This window comes from Podarcis pityusensis (genome assembly GCF_964106645.2).
Source record: "Podarcis pityusensis genome assembly, chromosome: 3".
NCBI classification, from domain to species: Eukaryota; Metazoa; Chordata; class Lepidosauria; order Squamata; family Lacertidae; genus Podarcis; species Podarcis pityusensis.
In genome coordinates this window covers 116,425,976-116,441,955 of record NC_138026.1, presented here as the reverse complement: position 1 = coordinate 116,441,955, position 15,980 = coordinate 116,425,976, and the positions used below count along the sequence as shown (strand labels likewise).

At 41.0% G+C, this 15,980-nt stretch overlaps 1 long non-coding RNA gene across 1 annotated transcript; it reads right to left on the bottom strand.

The window, feature by feature from the left end:
* Positions 1–8,692: 8,692 nt before the first annotated feature.
* On the bottom strand, positions 8,693–15,980 carry LOC308474764. The gene is made up of 4 exons (XR_013984939.1): positions 15,706–15,980; positions 11,452–11,569; positions 11,244–11,353; positions 8,693–8,831 (listed from the first exon to the last, which is right to left on the bottom strand). It is a non-coding gene; the product is annotated as an uncharacterized lncRNA (long non-coding RNA).

The following is a 15,980-nucleotide window of genomic DNA, read 5'->3' as shown; positions in this document are numbered from 1 at the left end:
AGTTGGATTGTGACAGCCATGGATTTCCATGGCTGGGTTGCACTACCCAGAATTGTCTGTGGTTGTCAAGGGCAGGGTTAGCATTTGGACAGACCCATTGACAGGAACCGATTTATTCTCAAATCTGTAGATTTCAGTTGGTCTGCTCTGAATGGTGATGAATATCACACTACCTATATATTTGAGATACAGTTGTATCAGCATACTGCCAGCTTGTGCCATCCCTTTGCTCAATCAAAATCTGCCCCATTTCTCTCTCTCTCTCTCTCTCTCTCTCTCTCTCTCTCTCTGCATTTTATGTCTGAAGAAGGGACCATCGTGCATTTTAAATATGTTCTCTTGCAAAGTATTCATTTCTGCCCCTATTTTATCCGAAAACAAGCATTTTCAAATGCGCTTTGCACTTTGCTACGATGAGCCAAGAACTGCATCACATCATTCAGAGTTTATTAAAAAGCTATCATTTCTCCATTAATCTGTGTTTTCTTTTTAAAAACAACAACTTCACTCCTAATTAATTCAATAAATTTTATTCATCTTAATTAAAAAATATTAAGAATATTTAAAATACTTGGTTGGAGTGGAAATATATCTTAAACAAACAAACAAACAAACAAAAACGTTTTAAAGAAAGGAACATGTATTTTAATATGGAATGAAGACCCACCTTCTACAGCAGACATAGATCCAGTTGCAGGCCTCAAATCTCACAGTTCCACAAGGGCAAAACAGAAAATGGCACTGACCATCATTTTCTATACATCCATGCTTGGTATTCCTGGTCTTAAACAGATCTGAACAAAGAACAACAGTCTTTCTTACTGCATGAAACCAGACACGTGAAATTCAAGTTGCAATCACACATGAAGTTATGAAGTTTATACATAATATTAGGGAACCCTTTCATTCTATTCATTACTTTGCCTGAAACAAAGAGAAGATATAGTACTAGCTAGTCCCCATTGAGCAGAGATATTACTAGTTAGCATAGACGCCAACTCCCTGAAGGGGGCTGAGGCACTTCCGCCCCCCCCCAATGTTTCTTTAGAGGGGACTGAGCCTCTTCAATAATTTGGCCACCTCATGAGAAGAGAAGACTCCCTGGAAAAGACCCTGATGTTGGGAAAGATGGAGGGCACAAGGAGAAGGGGACGACAGCGGATGAGATGGTGGGACAGTGTTCTCGAAGCTACCAGCATGAGTTTGACCAAGCTGCGGGAGGCAGTGGAAGACAGGAGTGCCTGGCGTGCTCTGGTCCATGGGGTCACAAAGAGTCGGACTTGACTAAATGACTAAACAACAGCAGCAGCAACAAGCCTTTTCAAATTTAGAAGACATTGCATGTGTGACATCAGGACGTCGTGCGATGTTGAGAAAGTGATATTGAGATGTCATGTAACATCATTCAAGGGCTTTTGTGAGATATCTCCAGAAATATCTTGGTCTCTTGGCTTTCAAGAAACCTTTTACCACAGTTTCCATAAGTTCTGCAATAATTGAATTATTTTGCTATGGAAATGAACAAAATTGTCAATTTGGGCTTCTCTCAGTTTCTCACGTTTGCAATCGTAAATTCAGTTATTCATATTCTTCTGGGATCTTCTTCTTCTTCTTCTTCAAAAAAAAAATAAAATCATCAGGATAATTCAACAGCATCTTAGTTTGAATTTAGCCTGATAAGCATTTTTTTTAAAAAATGTAATGTTGGGAAATGTGCATTTCTTTCAGTTATTTTTCCACATTATGATCCATCCAGTCTGTTAGTTTCACTGTGTTTGGGTACATTTCCCTTAATCCATGTTTTTGTTTTTTGTTTTGTTTTTAAAAACCTTTTTGGAGTTGAAAAAAATGGATTTAAAGATCTGAAAAGATCTGATGCAGTGCTGTTTTCATATGCAGATTGATCCAAGTAGGGCATCCAAACAGTTTCAAAGCTATCTTTCTCCCTTGTCCTTCTTCTGCTCTTTATTTAGTCGGGATCTGCTATGAATAAATAGTTGAATGAGTGGAATATCTTGAACCCGGGAAAAGTAAGGTGAAGTAGAAACAAGGAAGCTCTCTTCAGATATCAGAATAAGGACTGATACATTGTGATAATCAGGGTTCGTCAGCCACATGATGTTGAGAAAACAGACCAGCAGATGGGGAGCCAGGGGGTTATTAGGAAGACGACTGAGGTAAACAGAAATGTTGGATTGTACAAGAGCTGTGGGCACAACTTCAAAGCGAACTCAGCCATGGAGAATAAAGTAATCTGAGATGCCATATGTACAAATTATGTAGGCAAATCAATCAATTTTTATTTCTCCCGGTTTCTCACACCTTCAAAACTATGTTCTGTACTCCACATCTTTGCATGTATGGGCAACCTCTTCCAGAAGATATTTGTAATTTTGAGGAGTTTAGTGATCTAACTTGGTCATCTCTTCCTGCCTCTGCTCACTTCCCTTCTCTATCTCTTGTTAAAGTTCTTTGATGGCTGAGAACAGCCTTTTAATGTATAATCTGGTGGGAGGAAGAAGTGGTAATGCAGGGTATCTTCTGACCTTCTTTGATGTTAGAAATTGTTTGGAGGAATGTGCGGGTATTGGAAGAGGGTGCTAGCTAATGAATAATCTGCACATAGGCAGTTGGGCAAGCCATACAGGCTAGCGATCAATAATCTATAAATCAGATGGTTTGGGAGCATAGCTCAGAAGCTCATATACGAACTCATGGCTGGAGGGTTGTGCAACCTGAGGCTACCTAGGGGTCACTTTGCTACTTCTTGAGGGCTTCCCAGTGGCAGATCAAAGTGCTTGCTTGTTAATATATATATATTATATATATATATATATATATATATTGTTAACATATATATATATGATATTTATTAAAGTTTCAAAAATAATAAAAGAAGTTACAATAGTAATAATAAGAAAAAGGAAAAAAAGAAAAAAGGAATAAAGGAATAAAAAAGAAAGAAGAGAATACAAAATACAAAAAAGTAAAAACAATTAAAAACAAATCAATCTTTCCATATCTTGTCTTTCATTCACTTGTTTCCCTGACCTCCTCACACCTCCCCTTTTTTGTATTCCAGTTCAGTAAGTTAATTCAGCAAATCCTTTCCCTCTTTGTTTTTATCTTAGACCTTTGTCTTAATATGTAATAACTGTCAATTCTCATCTGTTAACTGTCCATTTTTACATACTCCTTGTAACATTGCTGCTAAAAACCCCTTAGCTTCATTCCAACATCATTCTAACATTCATTAATTTTACAGTATTTCTGTAGATAGTCTTTAAATTTCTTCCAATCTTCTTCCACCGACTCTTCTCCCTGGTCTCGGATTCTGCCAGTCATTTCCGCCAGTTCCATATAGTCCATCACCTTCATCTGCCATTCTTCCAGGGTGGGTAGATCTTGTGTCTTCCAGTACTTTGCAATAAGAATTCTTGCTGCTGTTGTGGCATACATAAAAAAATTCTATCCTTCTTTGGCACCAATTGGCCGACAATGCCAAGGAGAAAGGCCTCTGGTTTCTTCAGGAAAGTATATTTAAATACCTTTTTCATTTCGTTATAGATCATCTCCCAGAAAGCCTTAATCCTTGGGCACGTCCACCAAAGGTGAAAGAATGTACCTTCGGTTTCTTTGCATTTCCAACATTTATTATCGGGCAAATGATAAATTTTTGCAAGCTTGACTGGGGTCATGTACCACCTGTATATCATTTTCATAATATTCTCTCTTAAGGCATTACATGCCGTGAACTTCATACCTGTGGTCCATAACTGTTCCCAGTCAGCCATCATAATGTTATGTCCAACATCTTGTGCCCATTTAATCATAACAGATTTCACTGTTTCATCTTGAGTATTCCATTTCAATAGCAAGTTATACATTCTTGACAAATTCTTAACTTTAGGATCTAACAGTTCTGTTTCCAGTTTTGATTTTTCTACCTGGAAGCCAATTTTCTTGTCCAAATTGTATGCCTCCATTATTTGATAATAGCCAAGCCAATTTCGCACTTTATTTTTTAATTTTTCAAAGCTCTGCAATTTCAATTTATCTCCCTCTTGTTCCAGAATTTCCCAATATTTCGGCCATTTGGCCTCCATATTGAGCTTTTTCTGAGCCTTTGCTTCCATCGGTGACAGCCACCTTGGAGTTTTATTTTCAAGTAGATCCTTATATCTTGTCCAGACATTAAACAATGCTTTCCTGACAATATGGTTTTTAAATGCTTTATGTGCTTTGACCTTATCATACCACAAATATGCATGCCACCCAAATACATTGTTAAAACCTTCTAAATCCAAAATGTCTGTGTTTTCAAGAAGCAGCCATTCTCTCAGCCAACAAAATGCGGCTGATTCATAGTAAAGTTTAAGGTCTGGCAGGGCAAATCCACCTCTTTCCTTTGCATCCGTTAGTATTTTGAATTTTGTTCTGGGCTTCTTGCCCTGCCAGACAAATCTGGAAATATCTCTCTGCCACTTCTTGAAACAGTCCACTTTGTCCAAAATTTCCAGTGTTTGAAACAAAAACAACATTCTTGGCAATACATTCATCTTTATCACAGCGATACGGCCTAGCAGTGAAAGCTTCAAATTTGACCATATTTCTAAGTCTTTTTTCACTTCAGTCCAACATTTTTCATAGTTATCCTTAAATAAATTCACATTTTTAGCAGTCATGTTAACCCCCAAATATTTCACTTTCTTAACCAGTATTAATCCTGTCTCCTTCTGAAACCTCTCTCTCTCAATCTCTGTTAATTTTTTCTCTAAAACCTTAGTTTTTAACTTATTCAACTTAAATCCTGCAACCTGACCAAATTCTTGAATCAGTTCTATTACTCTTTTAGTACTAGATTCTGGCTCCTGTAATGTCAATACTTAGTTATCTGCAAATGCTTTCAATTTATACTGTTTAGCTCCGACTTGTATACCCTTAACCAATTGGTCCCTTCTAATCATATTTAAGAGAACCTCCAGGACCGATATAAAAAGCAATGGGGAAATTGGGCAACCTTGTCGTGTCCCTTTCTCTATCTTAAATTCCTCCGTCACCACATTGTTAACAATTAGTTTGGCCTTTTGTTCAGAATTATATTGCACTTATACCATTTCCAAAACCTTGACCAACCCCCATCCCCTGTAGGTTCTTCTTCATAAAACTCCAGGAAATGTTGTCAAAAGCTTTCTCCGCGTCCACAAATATCAAAACTGCCTTGGTATTAATGTTCAGCTTGTTAATATATATAATGCTTGCTGTTTAGAATAAACTCTTTAATCTTCTCACTTTCTTGTGTTTGTATTGCTTCTGAATACGCCTAGCATTTGGCAAGAAACCGCATAAGTTTTGTTATCCATCCATCCATCATCTATCTCTATCATCTATCTAAATCTATCTATCATCTATCTATCTATCTATCATCTATCTATCTATCTATCTATCTATCTATCTATCTATCTATCATCTCTAGGTAGTTTAGGAAAATCATGGAGGATACATCTGTTATTAAGCCCCCTGAATATCTATCTGTGTCTATTAGCTATAATGGCAAAGAGCAGCCGCCATTAACAGTTGCAATGCACTAAATATAAAATGTAGGGGCATGAGGTATATGAAATGCAGCATAATGGATTGATTGTGCCGAAACTGGTCTGCCTTTCAAGCCATTGTTTTAAAGATCTGTAGCATGGGTGGCTAATGATTAGCCCTCCAGATGTCATTGACAATGGAGATGGGGATAAGGGGAGTTGAAGTCCACTAAGCTCTCAAGGACCACCTCTTGACCACCCCATCCTAGAAGTTATGTCTAAATGTTTCAAAAATGGATGGACGTCTTACCAGAAAGCCACGTTGCAGAAACCAGGCACATTCCTGAAAAAAGTGCTAAGAAAAGCCATCGAACCCTCATAGCTAATGCTCAAAAAGGATCTCAGGTCAGACTATAATAATGGAAAATTGCTCTGTGACCGTTCTGCAGCTTTTGGAATGTCAAGTTTCTACTTGTTGATTGGGCTCTGTGATATACTGACATGTCAGCCCTCTTCATTAATCTTCCTGTTGTGATGCAGGTGACAGAAGAAACCCTCAAGAGGACATGGTGTGCAAGAGAGAGGAAGTTAACACACAGTGCATTAATCTGATTAGGCATTCCATATTCACTGGGCTGGAAATATTGTTTCGATGTGCCTTGTACCCCAATCAGATGAAACATCGATGTAGGTCTGCTAAGTGATTTCATCCTTAAAATGCCATGCAAAGATCTTCCAGTCTGCCAAGTGGCGAAGGAAGCCTCTCAGGCACCTGGGGCGAACAGCCCATAGTGGTGGGACACATGGCAGCCATAGGGACAGGATGGGGTGCACAGTGCCCATAGGGATGGGATGCGCCATGGGGCCTCAGCCACCCTACAGCTGGGGGGGGGAGGCAATGGGCAGACAGCGCGGAGCCTGTGGGCGCCAAGATGCATGGCTCGGGTGCACTGCAGGCCCTACAGAGAGTGATGTCCACAATTTTGTCACCCCCGTCAGGGTGACACCCAGAGCGGGCCACCCCCCAACCCTCTTCCTACACCCCTGAGTCTGCCACTGAGTCATCCAGAGGCTCATTAGTCACCTCTGACATCACCAGCTCTGGACCACATGAAGGAAGCAACTCTCATGGGCCAAAGTGGCAATGAAGTTGGCAATGAAGTTATTCTTGTTGCCTTCACTTCTGCTTGACAGATCCGGTCACCTAAGTTCAGTGAGTTCCCTCTCACTTGCAGACCTAGCATGTTTTTTTCTGTCTGCCTTTGCTTAGTAAAATAAATGGCAGTGTGCCCTTTACAGCACTTGAAAGACCCTCAGGAGAAGCTGCTTTGATTTTCTGCAAGACTTGGAAGGAGTGTCAAAAAGCAAAGCTTTAAAATTAAAAGCACCTTTCTCCCAAATCCCTTTAATTGGAGTGCCCTGGGAAAATAATTAAAGGTAAAGGTACCCCTGCCCGTACGGGCCAGTCTTGCCAGACTCTAGGGTTGTGCGCTCATCTCACTCTATAGGCCGGGAGCCAGCGCTGTCCGCAGACACTTCCGGGTCACGTGGCCAGCGAGACAAGCTGCATCTGGTGAGCCAGCGCAGCACACGGAACGCCGTTTACCTTCCTGCTATTAAGCGGTCCCTATTTATCTACTTGCACCCGGGGGTGCTTTCGAACTGCTAGGTTGGCAGGCGCTGTGATTAAAAGCCCGACTTGCCTTTCAAAGTTAAATATGCCCCCACCTCTATACCCAGTCCTATCTGAAAGAGTATTTTCCCCTCAGCCTGGTTTTGTTTCAAAGTAATGCATTTTTTATTTTATTTTTTTGGATAGCTGAAGCCACAGAGAAACTCAGATCTCAGAGCGGTAGCAGGGCCTGCTTTGTAAACAGTGAGAGCCAAATCAGGTACATGAGAACCCACCCCAAACCCACCTTGAGATTTGGGGTATACCTAAACATGAAGCACCCCCAAATAGTTCTGAAATGTCAAAGTGTTGCCTCTCTGTGAGGATCAGAACGTTCCTTTATGCAGCCCATAGGAGGATCACTGACATCACTATTTATTCCAGTAGTTCTCATTGGAATCCTTCTTGATTTCATTTTCCATTTGAAGAGCATTCTAGTATAGGTGAGCTAGAATACAGCCTCAGTACTAAATGAGTCCTACCAAACGGTCATTTCCAAATTCTGCCCCAACCAATTTATGATTCTCTGAGCATCACCAGTTTCCCTTTTTTTGACCTGTGCAGTCTGTTGTATATTATAGGGTAAATATGTTGGGGATCAGACCCATCCTTTGCCTTTTATTCCCTGTCTTTTCTCTGAGGCGCATTGGTTTGCCACCTCAACCAATTACTTGAAGACTGCATCCAGAAAGCTCTCTTGTTTTAGCTTCTCTAGCTCAGCTCTCTTTGCCCCAAAGGAGCAAATCTGTACTGTGAGAGCCAGGATCTCACAACTCCAAGCAAGCACCCATCCTTTAAGAAGGATGTTGACAAGGTGGGACATGTGCAGAGGAGGGCAGCCAAGATAATCAAGCCATATGAGGAACCGTTGAAGGAGCTGGGTATGTTTAGCTTTGAAAAGAGGAGACTGAGAGGAGATTTGATAGCCATTTTTTTAATATCTAAAGGGCTGCTACATGAAAGATAGAGCAAGCTTTTTCTCCTGCTCTGGAAGGTAGGACTTGAACCAATGGCTTGAAGTTACAAAAAAGGAGATTCTGACTAAACATCAGGAAGAACTTTCTGACTGTGAGAGCTGTTTGACAGTGGAATGGTCTCGCTCGGAAAGTTGTGGATTCTCCTTACTTTGAGGTTTTTAAGCAGAGGTTGGATGGCCATCTGTCATGGATGCTTTAGCTGAGATTCCTGCATTGCAGGGGGTTGGACTAGATGACCCTTGGATCCCTTCCCACTCTAATATTCTATGGTTCTATGATCCACAACTTAATTATCTACTAGCTTTTGAAATTCCCCCATCATCCAACCCAGTTCTTTGCTAAGATCGTGTATCCAAATGCATTTGGAGATGCATGTTTCCAAAGTGTGTACATTTAGAGATGCACATATAAATGCAGGAATGTCCTGTGGATTTTCACAATAAACAGACTGGGAGATTTCCATGACATATTGTGTTTATTCCAATCATTTTATTCATTCATTTTCAGAAGGAGGGCTTCATTAATCAGCGATCAGTGAGCTCACTTCTTCAGTTGCTTTTTCTGGAGGTCAAATAAGTGATTTTGTCACAAAAGATAATAAATGATGCTGAAGTTAATGAGAAGAGTCTTCTCCAATCAACTACAAATCTGCAGAAAGATAACAACAGAAAGATCATTAAATGTTTCATTTTCTTTCCCTGTTAAATCCCTTGTTGTTTGCTTTGAAGTCAGTATGGGAACATGATCTTGGGGAGGGAATTGAAATTCTTTCTGGGGTGCAGTGATGGGGGAAATTAGCACAGTTGTTGGCAAGTTAGTCCAGTTCTGTGCCACCTTTCCATATTTAAAGGCAATAACTCACCAGCTGCATCAAAAGCACTTGTCCTTTATATTGTCATGGCAGCCCACCCTACTAGAAAGAGGATTTAAATTCACCAACAGATAATTGACTCAAAAAGGCTATGCCATAGAAATATCTAAATTAGAGGAAAATTTTATTCAACTGAAAGGAAAGTATTTATTTAAGATGTATAATCTCCTCCTTGACTGGGAAGTCAAGGAGGAAGAGGTTAAATAAGTTATGGTCCATTGGGCAAAGGATTTTGGACATAACATCTATATGAATGAATGGCAACAGCTCTGGAGAGAAGATATAAAGTTTACCGCGTGTTATAACTTGAAAGAAAACGGGATGAAAATGTTTTGTTGATGGTACTTGACCTTGGCCAAATTGGCCAAAATGTATTTAAAAAATCTCAAACTTTTGTTGGAGATGTAAAAAAGGGGAGGGCACCTTAATGCACATGTGGTGGGACTGTGAGGGTTTGAGAATTTTGGGACATAATATACAACAAACTTAAAAAGATCTTTAAATTATCCTTTCAAAGAAGAAGAAGAAGAAGAAGAAGAAGAAGAAGAAGAAGAAGAAGAAGAAGCCTTTCTATTAGGCATTATGTTCATTGAAATAAAATAAAAAAACCCTTTAGGACCATCTTTATGTATGCAACCACAGCGGCCAGAATTCTGGTAGCAAAAAAGTGGAAAGGTGACTTAATTCCTATAAAGCTTGACTGGCAGGTGAAGATGATAGAATACCTGGAACTTGTGAAAATGACTGGGGGAATAACAGGAAACTCAAATCAGAAAGTGAGCAAAGAATGGACAATATTTAGAGAATATTTCAAACAACACTGTGAAAATGCAAATCTCCTGACAGGTATAGATTGTATCTTGAATATTAAAGAAAATTATAAACGTAAAAAAAAATATCCGTATGTAATAGATATAATAGGAAGTGTGTATAGGTTTAAAATATTTAGAAAGCACAATGAAGTGATTAGGAAGTCAAAAATATGTGTGATGTTAGATATGTGTATCTAACATTTAGTTGTCATTGTGGTATTATTTTTGTCTGTGTTGTATTTTTTTGCAATAAAGATAATAAATTTGGGGGGAAAGAAAAAAAGAAAAAGAGAGAGTCTTTGAACCTCTTTTGTTGACCACCAGCATTACATTTTCCATTTTTAAGTTTGGAATAGAGTAGTTGCTTTGGAAGACGATAATCAAGCATCTGCACAACATGACCAGTCCAACAAAGTTGATGTTGAAGAATCATTGCTTTGACACTGGTGATCTTTGATTCTTCCAGTACACTGGCATTAGTTTGTCTGTCTTCCCAGGGGATGTGTAAAAAAATTTGGAGACACCATTGATGGAAACTTTCAAGGAGTTGGAGACGGTGTTTATAAGTGGTCCATGTTTCACAAGCATACAATAAGGTTGGTAGTATGATAGCTTTGTAAACAAGCATTGTGGTTTCCCTGCTAAAGTCCCCGTCCTCAAACTCTGCATTTCAGTCGGGAGAAATCTGTATTCACATAGCTCAGGCAATGCTAGATTTCGGCATCAATGTCTGCCCTTGTCGAAAGATAACTGGTATACTAGAACCAGCACCTTGAACTTAGTCCGGTAACTTATGGGCAGCCAGTGCAATTTTTTTAACCCTAGCATAATATGATGGTGATATTCTGCCCAAGTGAGCAGTTGAGGCACTGTATTATGAACCAGCTGCAATGTCCGTGTCAACCACAAACAGAGCTCTGCATAGAGTCCATTGTGAAAGTTATCAGGGATGGCCGTAGTCAGGCTGTCCTAGTCCAGAAACCTTCATGTCAGTCCGTGCTGGTAAATGGCATTCCTAACTACTGGGCTGCTTCTGACAGAACTTGTGGGGTGCGTGTGTTCTTAAAGAAGACTTAACCTTACTTTAAGAACTAAGCTCACTCTCCCACAAGCTAGATATTCGTTGTATGGAACTATATTGAAATTTTCTTTTTACCCCTTTTCCAAAATGGGACTTTATTCCCCTTCAAGCTTGACTTCTAGGCTAATCCTGAACACTAGCTTTTCGAGAGACTTCACACCCCAGGAATTTAGCTCCTATGTACTTTCAGGATTTGACTCCTAGTGCACAATGACCTGCGGCCTTCTTAGTCTGTGCTGTTTTGATTAAATGATAGAATGCATGGCTGTTACTTACCCTCTCCCTGCTTAACTCACCTTGAGGCTTTGTCAGCTAGGACAGAGGCGCTTCAGCAGCTGGGGCTCCCTGAGCTTCTTGAAGAGAGGCAGACCTTTTTGCCTCACCATACACGGTTGGATTAGACACTCTGAAAGGAATTGGTTTAGGTCAGTGTGTTCCCATGAATGGAATTGTCTGAATGTATGCATCACTTGGGTGCCATGGAAGGAAAATAAGAAAGATTACCCAGTTGCCCTGCAGCAAATCAGACCTCCATCACATGTTCCAACCTTTACGGAATGGGCTCCACAAGTGCTTACACAATAAGAGTGAAAGGATTGACACGCCTCTGTAGTAGTAATATCTAAAAAGAAAAAAAAGTGGAGAATCACAACTGAAACCATTCTAATATACTGTATTTTTCCATGTATAAGACTATATTTTCTGCCATTTTACAAAAGTTTATAATTGGGGGTCGTCTTATACATGGAATATTTAAAATATTTATCTCTTAATTTTGGGCTTAAAAAATAGGGGTCATCATATACATGTGGGCGTCTTATACACAAAAAAGTACGGTATTTCATGCAACAGTATACACATATACACTCCATCTAAACTGATGCACATATTCTGCAAAACTATATGTCTATAATTTTACATATAAATTATTGAGCTATTTTTAACAGTAATGCATAAACGGCTTGAACATGAGCAGACGCTCGATGCAAGTGGGAGTCTGATAAGGGCAGAGGTTTCCAGATTGGAAACCGACAAATTCTCTGCAAAATAAGGCATTTTCAAATGAGTTTTTCCACTATCTCTAAATTTAAATAAAGGAAACATTTCTCTATTACCTATGATCTTAAAAATTGGGGACACTCAATTAAATCAGTGGACAGTGGTTTGGGGACTGGCAGGAAAAAGTAGACAAATTCATGGAGGATATAACAGTCATGGAGCCCTTGGCATAGAATCATAGAATTACAGTGGTATCTCGGGTTAAGTACTTAATTCGTTCCAGAGGTCCGTTCTTAACCTGAAACTGTTCTTAACCTGAAGAACCACTTTAGCTAATGGGGCCTCCTGTTGCCGCCGCGCCGCCGGAGCATGATTTCTGTTCTCATCCTGAAGCAAAGTTCTTAACCTGAAGCACTATTTCTGGGTTAGCGGAGTCTGTAACCTGAAGCGTATGTAACCTGAAGCATATGTAACCCGAGGTACCACTGTATAGAGTTGGAAGAGACCTTAATGGTCATCTAGCACAACTCTTTGCAATTCAGAAATCTCAAGTAAAGCAGCCATGACAGATAGCATCCAACGTCTGCTTAAAAACCTTAAATGAAGGAGAGTCTGCCACCTTCTGATGGAGTCCGTTCCACAGTCAAAACTCTTACTATCAGAAAGTTATTTCTGATGTTTAGTCAGAATCTCCTTTCTTGTAACTTGAATCTATTGTTTCATGTCCTACCCTCCAGACCCCTGATCATCTTGGTCGCTCTCCTCTGCACACATTCCAGCTTGTCAACATCCTTCTTAAATTGTGGCACCCAGAGCTGGACACAATATTCCTGGTGTGGTCTAAGCCAGGCAGAATAAAGGTAAAGGGACCCCTGACCATTAGGTCCAGTCATGACGGACTCTGGGGTTGTGCGCTCATCTCGCTCTATAGGCCAAGGGAGCCGGCGTTTGTCTGCAGACAGCTTCCGGGTCATGTGGCCAGCATGACTAAGCCGCTTCTGGCAAACCAGAGCAGCACACAGAAATGCCGTTTACCTTCCCACCAGAGCGATACCTATTTATCTACTTGCACTCTGACGTGCTTTTGAACTGCTAGGTTGGCAGGAACAGGGAACGAACAACGAGAGCTCACCCCGTCACGGGGATTCAAACCACCGACCTTCTTATCAGCAAGTCCTAGGCTCTGTGGTTTAACCCACAGCGCCACCTGCGTCCCTCCTATGCCTCTCTTCTACATCCATGTAATCAAGACGAATTATAAGAGTGAGGCTTAGGTCTCTCCCCCACACATGAGACGACTCTGGAAGTTAATTTATTAAGATTTATTGGTTCAACAAAAAGCCCCAGTTGGAGCTCCGCAAATTTCAATCTTCCTTCGATTCCACTGTTGCCAGGAATGAGCTCCGCCCCCTTCTCCCCCAACAGGAAAACCCCCACCTCCCCTTCCTGTACTTTTCACACTTCTCAGCTCATCTCATGAGTCTAACACCCATGAGTCATGGGTGATTCCCCCCTCCCTATTTCTGTGTCTGTGTCACTATCTGAGCCTTTCCTTCGACTAACTGCTTCCCCCCCCTCCTGTAGGAATCCTCCTCCTCCTTCCTCTGTGCCTGCTCTTTTGCAGGGTGATGAGTGGCATAGAGTGAAGGATAACAAATGGATCATGTCCAAATTGTGGATTTGTCCCTCCTTCAGGCCCGTTGTTTTAAACACCTGCAGCATGGTTAGCTAAAGTGTAGCCCTCTTGATTTTGCCCCATCATCCCTGTGCATTGTCAATGGTAGTGCGGATGACAGGAGTCCACTAAGCTCTGCAGGGCCACATCTTGACCATCCCAGTCAATATTTCATATCTAAATATTTCAGTTTGGTTATGTCTTACTTTTCTTCCCTGCAGAAAGCAGGAATACCCCTGAAAGGACCACAAGGGAAAGCCAACAAACATTCATAGCTGACACTTGACAAAGATCTCAAGTTAGACTGCCAGAAAGGAAAATGACAACAGAACTCTGTGACAGTTCTGTGTCTTCTGTAAGGCTAAAAGTCCTCTCATTTATTCAGCTCTCTTATAAATGATGCCTAAGCACTGCCTGTGGTGGAAGAATAGCTATCATATCTCCACTCAGTCTTCTTTACCAGGTTAAACATACCAAACTCCTTCAACCGTTCCTCATAAGGCTTGCTTTGCAGACCAGTGATCACCTTGGTCACCCTTCTCTGCACAGGTTCCAGCTTGTCAATATCCTTCTTAAACTGTGGCGACCAGAACTGGACATAGTACACCAGCTGGGGTCTGACCAAGTCAGAATAGAGCGGCACTCTTAGTTCCCTTGATCTGGACACTATACTTCTGTTAATGCAGCCTGGAATAACATTATGTTATACCGCTGCATCACACTACTGACTCATGTTTATCTTGTGGTCTACTAAGATCCCTAGATTCTTTCCGCATGTACTACTGACAAACCATGTGCCCCTCATCTGATATTGGTGCAGTTGATCATTCCTCCCTAACAGTAGAACCTTACACTTGTCCCAATCTGTTACGGCCATATTGAATCTTGATTCTGTCTTCTGCAGCATTAGTTATCCTCCCAGTTTGGTGTCAATTGCAAATTTGTTGAGCATCCCCTCAGTTCCTTCATCCAAATTGTTCACAAAGACATTGTACAATAACAGGCTCAGGAGAGAACCCTGCAGAACCTGACTTGTCACTTTCTTCTAGGACGATGGGGAACCTCATCTTACCAGCTTCTCCACAAGAATATCATGCAGAAAGCCATCAAAAGCCTTGCTGAAATCAAGATATACTATCACATAGCATTCCCCTGATCCACCAAGCATGAAACTCTCTATAGAAATAATATTAATCTGGCATGGCTTCTTTTTGAGAAACCCATGCTGTCTCTTAGTAATCAATCTATCAGGGGCTGTTAGCTATAATGGTAGAGAGAAGCCCCCACAGAGAGATGATATACATTGAATACTAAATGTAGCAGAATGAGGTATGGAACTCAACATAATGGATAGATTACTCCCCAAATGTGAACTTGTCACTCCTTCAAGCCCATTGCTTTAAACATCTGTATCATGGCTGGCTAAAAAGCAGAGACATTGTTGCCAACAAAGGTCCATATAGTTAAAGCTATGGTTTTCCCAGTAGTGATGTATGGAAGTGAGAGCTGGACCATAAAGAAGGCTGATCGCTGAAGAATCGATGCTTTTGAATTATGATGCTGGAGGAGACTCTTGAGAGTCCCATGGACTGCAAGAAGAACAAACCTCTCCATTCTGAAGGAAATCAGCCCTGAGTGCTGACTGGAAGGACAGATCCTGAAGCTGAGGCTCCAATACTTTGGCCACCTCATGAGAAGAGAAGGCTCCCTGGAAAAGACCCTGATGTTGGAAAAGATGGAGGGCACAAGGAGAAGGGGACAACAGAGGACGAGATGGTTGGATAGTGTTCTCAAAGCTACCAGCATGAGTTTGACCAAACTGCAGGAGGCAGTGGAAGACAGGAGAGCCTGGCCTGCTCTGGTCCATGGGGTCATGAAGAGTCAGATATGACTAAACAACTAAACAACAACAACATTGCTGGCTAATGATTAGCCCTCTACATTTTGTCCCATCATCCCTGGTCATTGACAGTGCTGATGGGGATGATGAGAGTTGAAGTCCTCTAAGCTCTGGAGGACCACCTCTTGACCACCCCATCCTATAAGTTATGTCTGAATGTTTCAAAAACAGATGTATGTCTTACCAGCAGAAACCAGGCATAGCCCTGAAAAGACAGCAAGGAAAAGCCATTGAACCTTCATAGCTGATGCTCAAAAGGGATCTCAGGTTAGACAGCAATAATGGAAAAGAGCTCTGTGACTGTTCTGCAGCTTCTCGAATGCCAAGTCTCTGCTTATTTATAGGGCTCTGTGATATACTGACATGTCAGCTCTGTTCATTAATCTTTCTGTTGTGATGCAGTTGGCAGAAGAAACTCTCAAGAGAACATGGTGTGTAAGAGAGAGGAAGTTAGCACAC